Raw genomic sequence first — 14,350 nt, 5'->3', positions numbered from 1 at the left:
AAATAGATTACTTACTTCGAACGAAGTTACAAAATGTTGCGTGCCAGGTGAGAAGTTCTTCGCTATGAAATTCCTCGAGTTTCTAATTGATTTGAAACGTTGAAATAACTCAATGTCGTCGGAATTGGAGGTTCGAGGAAGACACCGAGGGAGTGGCACGCGGACCAAGACGAGGCCTCTGGAGTTGGAGCGCAACTAAACAACTGACTTTTATGCTGGAAGCTCGATGAGAGGACGGCAACACGAGTAGTAGTGGTATTGTACGGCGAGTTAGCTAGCAAAGTCTACAAACAACCGACGATTGCGTTCAACGACTTTCACTGTTTGCCCAGAGCGTTTCCATAGACGTTGCGCCGAGTTTTTCAACGTTTTCACTCGGGGGAAAAACGGAGCTGTAATTGCTATACAGCCCGCGGTAATTAAGGACGTCCGCTTTTCGACTCGACTCGACTAGATTCGATTCACATTAATTTGCATGAATGACACGATGTTGCTACTAAAATGTTGTAAACCCGCGCGTGCTAGCTTTTAACGACACCAGGACCGCGTGTAGAATATCCTTTATTCGATGTTCGAGAAAAGGTTCGTTATAAATAGCCCGGCGGATTTGTATGCAAAATAAAAACTGTCTTCATTAATTACAATTCGTAGAAAACACATAGACATTTATTTCCTTTCTTGATCATTCTAACGAGTTGACAGTAACACAATAATATTCTCAAATTGTATAAATGTTTTTGCTATATTGCGATTCATCTATTCATTTTTGTCACAAATGCATAAAATCCACAGTCTAGTTGTAAATAATGCATCGAAATTAAAGCCTCGCAGGTTTTTACTCGATTTATTTTTATAGTGATCGCCGATGTGACATTTTTAAAAAAAGAGTTTTTAAACATTTAATCGTTTAAAATGAGACACAACAATATCTTCAACTAGGTAAAAACTAGTTTATTTTGTTATACGCAGTCACACACACACACAGTGGCGTAAGCTGATTTACTTATCGAATTTTGAACGATACTTATCATATGTGAATGACGTGTACAGGAAAAGAAAAATCTATAAACAGTTCGCTGTTCTAAATTCAATACTGAGATATGTCCAAATAATGAAGTTTTTAGAAAAAGGCATTTAAAGTTTTAGTATCCAAATAAAAAATAGAAAGGGAACAGTGGGATCTGATGATTAATGCTTTTCCCTCATACATTTAAAGATATGTCAGTTATTTGTCATTTGTCATTTCAAAGATTTGTAATTTGTTTTACATATTGCATTATCCAGATAATACTATTTGATACGAAATAGTAGAATATCTCTAAATCACGTTTTTTTTTTTATAAATGTTTCAATATTAAATTAGAATAGTGAGTTGTCATAGATATATTGAAATATTTCATAATTTACTTTTGCAATAACTTTACAATCTGACCGATGATCACTGTACTCGAGGCCCAGCTTCATACATGAAAAAATAGTTGCACTTTTAACAATAAACTATATGACTTTTAATATGCCTTTCTCTGGTTTGTAGAAAGTCTCGAGTATGTATTTATCCCTTTTGGTAAAAAGGTATATAAAGTATGTATAATAACGTGGAATTTTTTATGGAAAACAGATGTGACTGCCTTCTTTTAACACTCGTACGGTGGACAATTTTCACAGAGACATACACTCTGAATGTGCTTAGGATCATTTACAAATTCATTTATCCACTTCGTTCTACATATTTTTTGAGGTACTCTTAGGCACTCTTAGTTTTTCTATAGTCGCGAGATAAGTTTCCAGGAATTAGATAGTCTAACAACAGTGCAGTAAATTCTCCCTAATTTTGCTTCAGCTTGTAAACGAAAATGGACAATTTGTGAAGAGGAGACACGATTATTCGAGCTTCGCGGCTGATTGCCGATTGTCAACAATTATAAAAACAAGCTACGAGGCTCAGATAATCGTATCTTCATTTTTCAAATTCTCCATTTTTGTTTATAAGCTGAGAATATTAAGAAGAATTTACTGTATTTATACTCTGGATCTGAATGGGCTCAAGCATCGCTGACCGAGCGTTAATGTGCCAAAGTTGTTATTTCAATGTGAGTTTCCATGTTTATAGTCACGTTATAACCAAAAGTCTAAACGCTGGTTACGTCATGCTTCTGAACATTAGCAATGACGATTTTCCTCGTTTCTCGGCGCATCTGCCTTGACGATATAAAAATATGTATCGAATCAAGCCTATAGACAGATCGACTGTAAACAAGCGACGCGAAAAACAAGCGGAGACGCCAGATAATCGCTCGAAGGAATGTCGCAGCTTGCCAAGAGCAGAAAATGTGTCGCTAAGGGACACGAAGAGATGCGCGTTCATGAAAGATCTTGAGATTTTCACGGCGTTTCTGCCTATCTGCGAGCATGTAGGTGCGATGAGGTCACTCCGCGAGTCTTCGAGATGATATCACTCGAATCTCGAGGAGCAACGATTTGTTTACCGGCGTGAAACAATTTCTTAAGTTGCTGTTGCTTTCAAGTTGCACTCTCTCGTACTCCGAGTGAGTTACAGCTTACATCGCTGGGAACGTTACTGCGTTCCATACGATGTGCGAAAATGTATCATTTTATGGAATCGATGAACGAGAATAGATTTCACCTGGTGGAATAAGAAATTGGATCACGGAGTTCTGGGGGAAACCTTTCGGCAACAATTTCTGGGGTATGCTCGAAATCGGAAAAGGAGTTAACATTATTCACTGTATGTACATATGTTGACGCTTCGTTAGCATATCAAATATATGCACGTTCGCTGTGACGCCACTGTGTCAAAGTTTCGTGATAACTGTTTATCTGAACTCTGCTTTAAATAAAGAACAATGCATATCTGAAAGGTGGAGTCAACCTGGCAGAAAAGAAACGACCTGTCCTGCAATTGTTATAGGAGTCTTCGCTATTCGCTCACGCGGTACTAGTGAAGATAAAATTTAACAAACTATGCAATACTGGAATATACTTAATTAAATCTTCATTCTAACCTTGTTGTACAAACTCACTTCGTATTTGTCAATATTCTCTTTTCTATTAAGTTGGAGAGATTTTGCGGACCGAATACAATCACAATTGTACAAAGCTGGTAAATAAATAATAATAACAGCAGTTAATTGTTAAGTAGTCTGCGGATCTTTATGAAAAATGAAAATTCTCTATCTCGATAGCAACAAATAAGAATTAAATAGAAGCTTATTTTTATTCTTAATATTTTTAACAAAAGTTGAAGATATTCTAACAGTACTGTTATATTTTTACCCTGCATTCACTATTTTGTATTCCGCCTACTCACTTTTGTCATAAATGCATGAGTGATGAGATAATATTAGATTTCCACTGCGTTGAATTGAAATTGCATCGAGATCAAATAAAAAATGTTTACACGTTTCAAAACATTGTAATACATTTGATCACGGATTAATAAAATGAGTATGTCTCTAAAGTTTATCTTGAGTTTAATTTCACACGTAAGCGCAACGACTGAAAAGAACATTTTTCATTTATTGCTGCTACATCGATCGGTTTATTTCGAAATAAACAATAGACAACTACTTTTCAACGTGAAAATACTCTCTTTTACAGAAAAAAGAGAAGACAATGCCGAGAATACAGTAGCGAAATTTATGTATGAACATCTAAAAAAGAAAATCCGTAGACAGACATGTGTTTTTCGTCCCTTGTTCAGATTTCTGAAACTTTTCTGCGTGTTAAAAAGCAGTCCCGGCTGACAAATAATCCGCTGTAATCGTGAGAATCGGGCTGGCAGGAATAAAATAAACGTCCGTGGCATGCGTCGTCGAACGTAAGAAAGAGTCATTAAAAAATTCTGCCGGGAAATCTTCTTGCACAATGAGAATTTCTTGAATGCGCGACCAACCTGTTACTACCGTAACGTATTTATAGTTATTATGACACGTATTTTTAGTCATTGATAAAGTCAATCTGCACGTAGCACCGGGGATAATGATGCGTGCGCTGAAATGTCATTTTAAATGCCATCGTACGGTTATTTAGTCACCCATTTACGTCATTACATCGATAACCACTAATGTTCCTTTCACAAACACGTGCAGGTGAAAATGCGCACAGCGCAAGAGTTATTCAAACACTGCCGACCCTAATTAAAATATTCATGTTACTAATTCGTAAAAGTTAATTAGGATTCGCGATATTTTTTCAAGAATCTACGGAAAATGAGTAACCAGTTTCAGAAAGATGCATTGAACTTTTATAAAACTAGTTTTCAATATAAATTGCGAATGTGCTTTTGAGAAATTGCATTTCCTGAAAAGCTTGTTAGCCCTTAGCACTTGAATGGCGACTTAAAAGGATCACTAAAAATTACTATACCATGTTTCAAAATAATTTTTCATTAATATTTTACTAGATCCCAAAAATTGTTAAACATTTTATGCGCAAAATATAAGAATGATATAAATCGAAAATACTGCAGGTCAGAAAAAATATTATGAGCTAAAATAGTTTCGAGCGAAAAGGGTTAAATAATAGTTAAATAACGAATGAAAGTAAGAGAAATGTCTAAAGTTTGTTTAAATATAAATCTGTTAGTATGAGTAAATTTTTTAATCATCCTGAAAGAAGAATACCGTATTTGCTTAATAATAGATATTTCTAAAATCAATATACAAGCACAGCGCTCGTTTATATCATATAAAATATTGTTTGTGTTCAATATGCAATACTGATAGAACATAATTAAAGTTTACTCGATTCGTTACATAAGTGAAGAACTTTAATTAATGAATTCAAGTAACTAAATATTAAGAAAGGACAAAAGCCGTTGGAAAATTGTAAAATACAATATTTAAACAGAACTAAAAACAATTCTGCTTCAGTTTAAATTTATTCATTACTATTACGAGGATAAGAGTATTCCTTTTAATTTTAATTATTTAATTCGTTTATGTCACTTGAAATTCTACTTATTGTTTAAAATGTGTGATATTATTTATAACTCTGCAAGCTACTCACGAATGTCAGACAAGTAGAATAGCCTATCAAATCGCGACTAACAGTTCACAATGCAACTCCCAATAAAAATGCATCGTCCAATTTGTAAACAGAATTCGAGAACAAGGAGTGCAATTCGATGGACTTGCAATTTCGTTTTACAACAGACTAGCTTGTTCGTATCATCAATTTGCGTTTCCCGTAGGGATCATTCCCAATGTACTTTTCATTACTTTTCCGTAATAAAAATATTTCTTATTCATGGTTCTTTCTTTGCACGCCGAATTAGTGCAGCTCCGGGTAGCCAGTTAATTAATTGCACGCTCCTCGTTGCAACCCAAACAACAATACGTCGTAACGAAACTGCTGTGGCGGTGGAAGCGGTAGGGGAACTGCACACACAACACTGACCTTTTTGCGAGTTAGTTTCCCACGTGTGGGTGGCAAACTGGTTCGGGGCGATCGTGATCAGACAGGGCAGGAGTATGCAGTGGTTCCCAGACATTTTATGGTTGCCGGAGAATCATGACCAATATGGTTTTGCGAACTTTAATCAAGTTCTTTGTCGAATAATCAGCGCGAATGAATTAGTAACACGGATGAGTAGAATCTAGGAGATACAATCTGTTACCACTTTAAATGTCATCGACGTTTCATATATTCGCTTCAACTTATAGCTCTTCCTAGAAGATCAGCTGCTGTGTGATTATTTTAGCGAAGAATCTTCAAGTGAATAAAGAAAAGGAAAAGTGCGGATACTATGAACATAAATGGCGGATATAGCTTGAACAGTTCACTTATTTTTGATGAAATGAACACCGACAGGCGCGTTTAATTCTGAAGAGGATTTGTAAATATTGTATTACTGTTTGTATTAATTACTATTGTATTACCGAAAATGTTGCTTAACCCTCTGCCATTCAAATTTTTCATATGTGTATACAAAAGTTTACGTAAATCGGAATTAAAAAATATCAATCTCCGTATATGCATAAATCAACAAAGAATTAATGAATTCAAGGAGATCGAATTTTTTCCGATGTGTGAAGTAGAAGTTGAAAATTAAGACGCCAAACTACAGAAATATTTCACCGTGTCTAACAACATTGGTTTCCCGTTTCCTCATTGGATTTTTTTTTGAAATGAAGATACAGAGAATACTAATGCAAGATGAAATTTACTTTTCCTGCTTAGACTGAGATTCCCGCATACAATTTATTCGGAAGAAGAATCAGCGCAGTAATTCGCAAAGCTAAATTCGTTAAATTTCCATTATCCCACCACTTTTTCCCATCTACCAATTTACTCTAGATACTATCTATCATAGTTTCTACTAGACGTTTTCTTAGAACTATAAACGCAACGATCTGGTTTAGAAGATAGTACGTAACAAAGACTGCGCCATAAAAGCGAGAAAGAAAAAGTGAATCAACCTGTTCAACGACTAACTTCCCTAATCAAACTCGATCTGACTCACCTGGCAATAAAAGATCTATTCTGTTCTGCGGACAATGAGTTTATTGAATCGCCGTTTCGACGAGAAACGACCGGGCAGGAAGGAACTGTACACGCGGAGCAGTCACTCTCATCGAAGCGTGATGGATGAACAAGTGACTCGCGTGACGGGAATATGCCCGTCATTTGGTCTGCGGACGATATTAGATATGCCGGCCAATGCGTTCTCAGGGTCTATTAATTTTGTCCACAAGGAGAGAGAGGCACGCGTAGAAGCGTATCGAATGCATCTGAAATGCGTTCAGAGATAGATTCGGCGACAGAATGCGGAGCAAGGCTTCTCACGGCCGATATGTCTGGCATTCATGTCCGTATGCCGTATGCTCAATGTTAAGTAGCGTGGAATGCGAAAATACTGTGACAATGACAGCCCGTTAACTCGCTAATCGATTACTGTTTTGCGTTGTGTATATTTAGGCAGGTAAACATTCTCGTGGACAAACCACGGAAAGAGCCAGAGCTTGAATGAAACTGTTACAATTTTCAATCGGTTCTGGTGCAACAGTTACTTTTTGACTTCGAACTTTTCCCGTCTAGAAAAACAGTTATAAACCCACCGAAACTTTTGTCTCATATATTTATGCATAAACAGAACATTTTTACTTTTGCGGAAATGGGAAAAAGTTTCAGTTGGACAGTAAACGGTTATTCTGCTTTGAAAGAGTTAAAGTACTTTCGAACAAATTTACCGTTTACCATTAAAAATAGTCGAGTCTTTCAAAGGGTTGTTTTAAATGTAAACATCGTTCCATCGTTAACAATTTCTTACAAAAAAGAGAAAATTTATATTTATTGCATGCCAACGTATAATCTAACGATCAGATATTGCTAACGAAGAAATAGAATTTTATTTCGGTTTAAAACGAATCGACGATGTTCGTGTTTCATAAATTTTGTTTAAAATTTTCATAGAAAGTGTGAAACGATATTATAGTGCAAGGGATTAAGCAACACTTGGGAATATGTAGTCGTTTCGGAATAATAAGGATGATTTTTCTACCGAAATTCAAAACGGATTATGCAATGGAATTTCATTGACAATGACACTGTTATCTCTGTGTAGGAGGCGAATAATGCCATAGGTACATAGTTCCAATAATTATAACATACCATATTTAATATAGGTACATTCCGGGTGCGAAGTATTTGATACTGTGATATTGTGTAATGATATTGTGTTTAATGGTTAGTAGGATGAAACATCGCGAAACAGTGGCAGTCGCGGAATAATGAACGGAATTGAACGCAGCAAGGATCCTGAAATTCTATTCGTGCGGTATCAACGGCCCGAATCGCGCGGATTCCGTGAATTTTTAGTCTCGAAACTTGTGTCAGATATTTACGCGAACGATTCTTTGGTATTCGGATTTCCCTGTATAATTATATTTCCGCGAGTCGTTCAGAATTCCGTCAAATTTTCATGATTTAAATTGAACATCATGAGTGCTTTTAGTATTTGTAGAGAAAATCAGGCATTTATTGCTGTGATTCGTTAATCAATTCACTGTTTATGTATTATATATATAAAAATTATATAATTTTTGAAATATTATACATGAAAGATGCAAAAATTAGATAAATATATATATATATATATATATATATATATATATATATATATATATATATAGATATTAGATAGATATATTAGATAAATATATATATTTTGAAATTCATGAAAGATGCAAAAATTAGATAAATATATATTTATCTAATATATCTATCTAATATCTATATATATATATATATATATATTTATCTAATATATCTATCTAATATCTATATATATATTTATCTAATATATCTATCTAATATCTATATATATATATTTATCTAATTTTTGCATCTTTCATGTATTTCAGTTTTCAAAACATTTCGAACTTTCACTGTTTTCTTTATACAATAGTACTGAAGAACAATGAAAGCTTTTGTTACTAAAGGAAAAGATATAACAAACTCCTGCCTTCTGTGTCCAAAATTACTCTATATAACGCCTTGAATCAGCTTCGTGCATTCATCAAAAACATTTTATCATTCGACATTTGAGTTTAATTAATTTATTAATAAATTTACGATAGATTGTATTGTTTACAAAGTAACTAGGCTTGTAATTATCGCTAAATTGGAATGTTTTAGTAGCCAGTTCTAATAATCAGCTACTTATATTGACTATCGTTAATATTCGGACACGTTTCAAAACGCAATAACTTTTTCAGAACTGGACTAAATGACTTGAATTTCTTTTTTAGATGATAGCGCGACCAGTCTACTAGGCCATAACAAGAATGCTTTTCTTAAATTTTGCTACTGCTTAGAATGACAAAAGAAAACAAAAACCTTTCGTTTTGTAACTTCTTTTTATCCGAGCCTATAACGAAAATTTAAAAAATATGTTTTATAGATCTCGGTAAGTTGTATGCGGGTTAAAAATTTCACCGAAATTGGTTTACCTTCGTATATACCTATGTAAATAATTGAAGACCGCAAAAATCGCAATTCTGTACCGATTTTTGTCACTTTCGGCCAATAAACGTGAGAAATTTGCAGTTTTTACAATATTTTAGCGCTTGTAACTTGACTTTGCGTTAAACGATTTCGATGAACATTTTTTAAATTTTCGTTATAGGCTCGGATAAAAAAGTTAAGAAACGAGAGTCTTTTATTTTGTTTTGTCATTCCAAGTAGTAGCAAAATTGTAACAAAGTAGTTCAGTCATTGTTTAGTATACTAGTCCCCCTATCATCTAAAAAACATTCACATCGTTTAATCCCAGTTTTTAAAAAGTTCTTGCGTTTTAAGATATAAATATTACATTAAAATATGAATATTAATGGTAGTCACTGCATATCAATTTCAATAAAACGATCAACGCTGACCTTAAAGAAGTAGGTTAAAAAGTTCGTAAATACGAACAAAAATGGATCTAATAACCGGCTACCATGAAATCGCTAAAAGATCTCGTTTTCCCTTGGTTAAAATTCCAAATTCCCAATTAAATACTGTTCCTTAACACTCAGAAATGCAAATAGACGTATTGATTTTTATTACATCGCACAGCTACAAAGCATAAAGAACTTCTTCCCAAACGTACGTACTCAAAAAATATTTCCATTATTTACGATCTATGGATTCCTATTAAAGTTTACTTTCAATGCCAACGATATTTAAAATACATATGGACCGTTTATTTTGAAAGTGGTGCAAGTCCACTTTCTTTCGTTTCGAGAAAATTGAATGTTAGCAGATCTGACAATTAAAAAATATAGGTTAATTATGTGAAGTCTGGGAATGTTTGTACTAATTTATCAATATGTAATCTGATTATATAAATTTCTTTTAGACGAATTTAACTAAAATAATATACAATTTCCAGGCTGCAAATGGACTTACACCACTTTCATAATTAGTCAATTGTAAATATCATTTAATTTTAATTTTGAAATAACAAATATCACTTAATATATATCTCATATTAATCCAATTTTGTTTATAAATAATAACAAGAAATAAAATAGGATTAGCATTTTTTATTTTGAACGTTAATTATATTTATATATTGTTAAACTTAACACAAGATATTGGTATCATTAATTATTTATGCTCTTCATGTGGCAGTGTTTTGAAATATTCATGATGCACAGGAGGTATATAAGGTAATAGCTGCTGCATATCCTTATATTTCTCGTATATAATAGGCTTGGCATCGTGATGGAAATTGGACTTACACCACTTTCATAATCAATGGTTACGCAATTTCTTTTACCGGCCAATTTTAAATTGAACAAAACATTGGCATTTTTTAAGATATTAAATACTAACCAGTTATAAACAAAAAGTTTACACTAAATTAAGCATAAATTACGTGATATCTCATTTTTTTAAAAAAAGGACTTACACCACTTTCAAAATAAACGGTCCATATACTTTACAGGTTGGAAATGATCTATTCAGACTCGCGCAGTGTACATACTTGCAACGTACTTCATTCCATCTCGGCCGTTGATCGTTGATCAATCATTCTGACAATGGGACGTTTTCTCCTCGATCGCCTATTCACAGCCGGAAGTTTGTTGCCGCTATCGCGGGCCAGGACAAACTGCTTCCAGGTATCGGTTACGAGTCGCAATGAATTCGGCTGACAAAGGGACGGGAAAATAAAATTCCACGTGCGTCACGGCGCGCTTTGTGACCAGCCACGCGGGAACACGCCTCGCGTGACTCTTTGTCGATCTTTGGCCCTGGGCTTGCAAGGACGGAATCTTCACGTTGCCTCGTCGCTTGTATTTTCTTTCAGTCTTCGCTGAGGATACTAATATCTCCATTTTTCTCCCCCCCCCCCACCTCCTGTTTCGTGACGGACCACGATATTACAATTACCAGGAGTGTTCGTTACTGTTGGAATTATGGAATGAAAAAATGAATATGATTCTAATTCTTTTCTTAAAAAGGACTTTATTTTATTCCTTTATTGAGAGAAGGTATATGGGCGAAAGCGATCGAGCTCCCAAACTCTACTGAGAGTCCGGTAAGAAAAAACGCTTCTTTTATACCCTTCTTGGGTTCGTCTTATCCACCAATCAGAGACGTTTTATTTGTCGCGTTTCACATTGTATACGTGACGCTGGGATCCCCAAACAGTCAAGGCACGATGTATATCTAATGGTACCGGTGATGATGTATCGCGGTATCTACTATATACAGTTTACATCACCGTCGTTGCCCGCTGACGGAACCGACGAAAATGTAAACCGATATCTTAGTATCTTAGTACTAAGTAAACTATAGATTAATTTTTGTTCGAGGCTAAAATTTCAACAGTTACAGAACTCATGAGGCACGACAAAGGAAGACGAAGAACGTTTGCGAAATGCAGTAATTTCCTTCAGAAATGTTTTTAGTCAGGATCGAACACGCAGATCTGAGAATACTAAAACATGACTGTTCGAACCTCGCGCCTCGACTTTATAGTCGACTATACGTGTGCGCGCGAGCATGCGTGTGTGAGAGAGGAAGAACGAAACTATGTATCTGGAAAAGCAACGGCCAGCATACCGATGTACATTAACCCTTTCGCTACTACGGGTGACTATAGTCACCCGCCACAAAACGACACCCACATACGATGGGTGACTATAGTCACTTGCCACAAGATGCCACCTATACACGACGGGTGACTATAGTCACCGGTCACAACAATGGAGCCAAAAGTTAAAACAAGGGCTATCGCTTCGCTTATGTGTGTATCCGTGTTTTGAGAAGTTTCATACAGAATATAATTATTAAAACATTATTGCTCAATAATATGTTATGAATATAGTTACTATTTTGTTGTGCAATGTAAAAATATTAATTGTATTGTTGAATTAAAAATACGTTCACGGAAAATTATGAACGAATTGTTATGAACAGAAATCATTTTGCTTCTAAAAGCAGTGTCACAACGTCGTTTTTGAAGCAAAAGACTTGGCCCCGAATGCTGAAGACTGCGCGCGCTTAATGTTCCTGCTTTCGGCAGGGTGCTCCGTTCTACACGAGGGACTCCGCGGCGAGGCCCGCCGTAGCGAAAGGGATAATATGAATAATGCTAGAATAAAAACGATGACTTAACTTTTTTTATTTCTAATTTTCTATGTATGAAAATTTGTTTAACATATTGGTGAGATTTTTCCAATTAAAATGAGAACACCAAATACGACGTGCTTTAATCCACATTTATTCAATCACATCGTGATCGATCCAGTTTTGAGTAATCAAAAATATTTGTCCAAACTATATCGTATTTGGCCTCAGTTTAATCGGAAAACTATCAGCAATATGTTAAGAAAGACCAGTTTTAAAACGTTAAAATTAGAGAAAGTTATGTCATTGTATTATGAGTTGTTTCCTGGGAATTCGAGTCAAAGGAGCCGCGGCACGTGCCGCAGCACACGTGTTCACCGACTCCGTCGACCTTAGCATCGGCGTAGCGAGAAAATCGATAAATCACAGGACCATAACAATTTCATAGCGCGAATCCGAGAATATATGTGCCCATAATTATGAAAGTGGTCTAAATCAAAATTTAAAAAAAAATGAATTTATCACTTATTTCACACGACATGATTTTAAACTAAATTTATTCAATGTAATTTATACGATATCGTCAAAAATGAACCTTTAGATAGTAGTTGTAATTACAACGATATACGGAATTCATTTAGTGTTAATTATGAAAGTGGTCTAAGTCAACATTACTATGAATTGATCGAAAATTGTAGAAAAAGAAATACATTTTCGATCAAACGAATGTCGCAGCCGGATTTTATTTCAACGAAATCACTTGAAAAATCAATAACAAGGAGAGTAAAAAATACCGCGGGCGAATCTGTCTCTTGGCTAAAAATTCAATGGATGAGATTCTTGAAAAATGAACCTTATAAAATGTTTTATAAGACTTCTTTAGATGATTCTGAATTCCAAGTTTTGGATCTTTCACCTAAAAGAGGAAGACCAAAAATATACGAAAATATTCAATTACTTCCATTATACAACACCACTAGACCAGTAACGGAAGAAAAACATAAAGATTTTATGTGTTTACTACCATACATCCCTCCAGTTTTTCAGGAACATTTTAAAAATCTTAAAAACTCGAAATTATGATAAAAATGGATTACTTTTTAAAAATGATTAATAAATGTTTATGAATTATTTCGTTAAAGTTGTTGTTTCAAATGGACCGTTTATTTTGAAAGTGGTATAAGTTCTTTTTTTTAAGAAATTCAAAATGCCGAATCTGAGCTTATATTGTCTAAATACCCCACGCAACGCCACTTACAATTTCTTTCGATGACATTGGACTTACACCACTTTCAAAATAAACGGCTCAAATAAAAATCACAATTTTTTATTACTTTAGGTCAATTATAGGACATTCAGTTAATTTTGAAAATGATCTAAGTCAATTCAAGCTTTAAAAACAACATTTTCCTATGAAATTCACACAAAATTTCATATCTATAATAAATTTCCATTAATCAAGACTAATAAAATTATAAATTAAAATGTTGCATAATGTAAAAATATTTTTTAATTTATTCAAATGCGATTCATTAAATATCTCGAAACACACACACAAGAAATATATGACTTAGACCACTTTCATAATTATGGGCACATATACTGAAGTTCGGTAAATCCTGGAGAAATTACAGTACACCGTCGGGCACCAAGAACATGAATGAGAATCCGAAATTTGATGTATATGCATAGTATGACGTAAGAAATATGGTAGAATCTTGATTCTCCGAACTGATCTGGCGAGCATGATCGTTCGGATAATAGGATAGTTATATATCATGCTAAATTGAATCTTTATTGATCTTCACAATAAACACATAGGGTGACCTGTCTATGAATGAATATTTGAGCTGCACATTTGTTAAAATGATTAAGGTAAACGTAGCAAATTGGACGCTTTTTAGAGGGTACATATAAGATTATCATCGATTTTATTACAATTAAAGATGTTAATGTTCAATATTTATATTACTTTTCGATAGTTTTATGTTTCTAGAAAACATAATGAACAATGCAGTTCTGTATTCATTGATATTTTGTCGTCATTCGTTTGTACACTATAAATCTTTCATTCTGTTTTTGTTTCAAGATGTATCATTTTGAAATATAATATAAATCAAACATAATTTGCTGATTTAAAGTGTTCAAAAAAAGGTGCAGTATTGTCCAAGGAAGAAATTACGCTGTCTCGTGTATTTCAAACAGAACGTTTATTTTAAAGGTTCGAATGGATCTGTGTGTATTCATCTTGATAGGACGTCTGAGGAAA

The 14,350-nt window shown here is 34.3% G+C and overlaps 1 protein-coding gene across 18 annotated transcripts in view; it reads right to left on the bottom strand.

Moving 5' to 3' along the window:
- The window catches only part of tmod (tropomodulin), a 188,947-nt gene that overhangs the window by 106,284 nt on the left and 68,313 nt on the right, over positions 1 to 14,350 (bottom strand). The window contains exon 1 of one of the 18 annotated variants that reach the window (XM_076523040.1): positions 16 to 208. The exons of the other annotated variants lie outside the window; for them this stretch is intronic. The gene's annotated coding sequence lies outside the window, so the exon portion shown is untranslated. Of the gene's footprint in view, positions 1 to 15; positions 209 to 14,350 lie in introns of those variants that run through there. 18 annotated transcript variants of the gene reach the window in all.

Source organism: Megalopta genalis, chromosome 6 (assembly GCF_051020955.1).
Source record: "Megalopta genalis isolate 19385.01 chromosome 6, iyMegGena1_principal, whole genome shotgun sequence".
NCBI classification, from domain to species: Eukaryota; Metazoa; Arthropoda; class Insecta; order Hymenoptera; family Halictidae; genus Megalopta; species Megalopta genalis.
The sequence above is the reverse complement of the archived record's forward strand: the minus strand, read 5'-3'. Positions and strand labels throughout refer to the sequence as shown.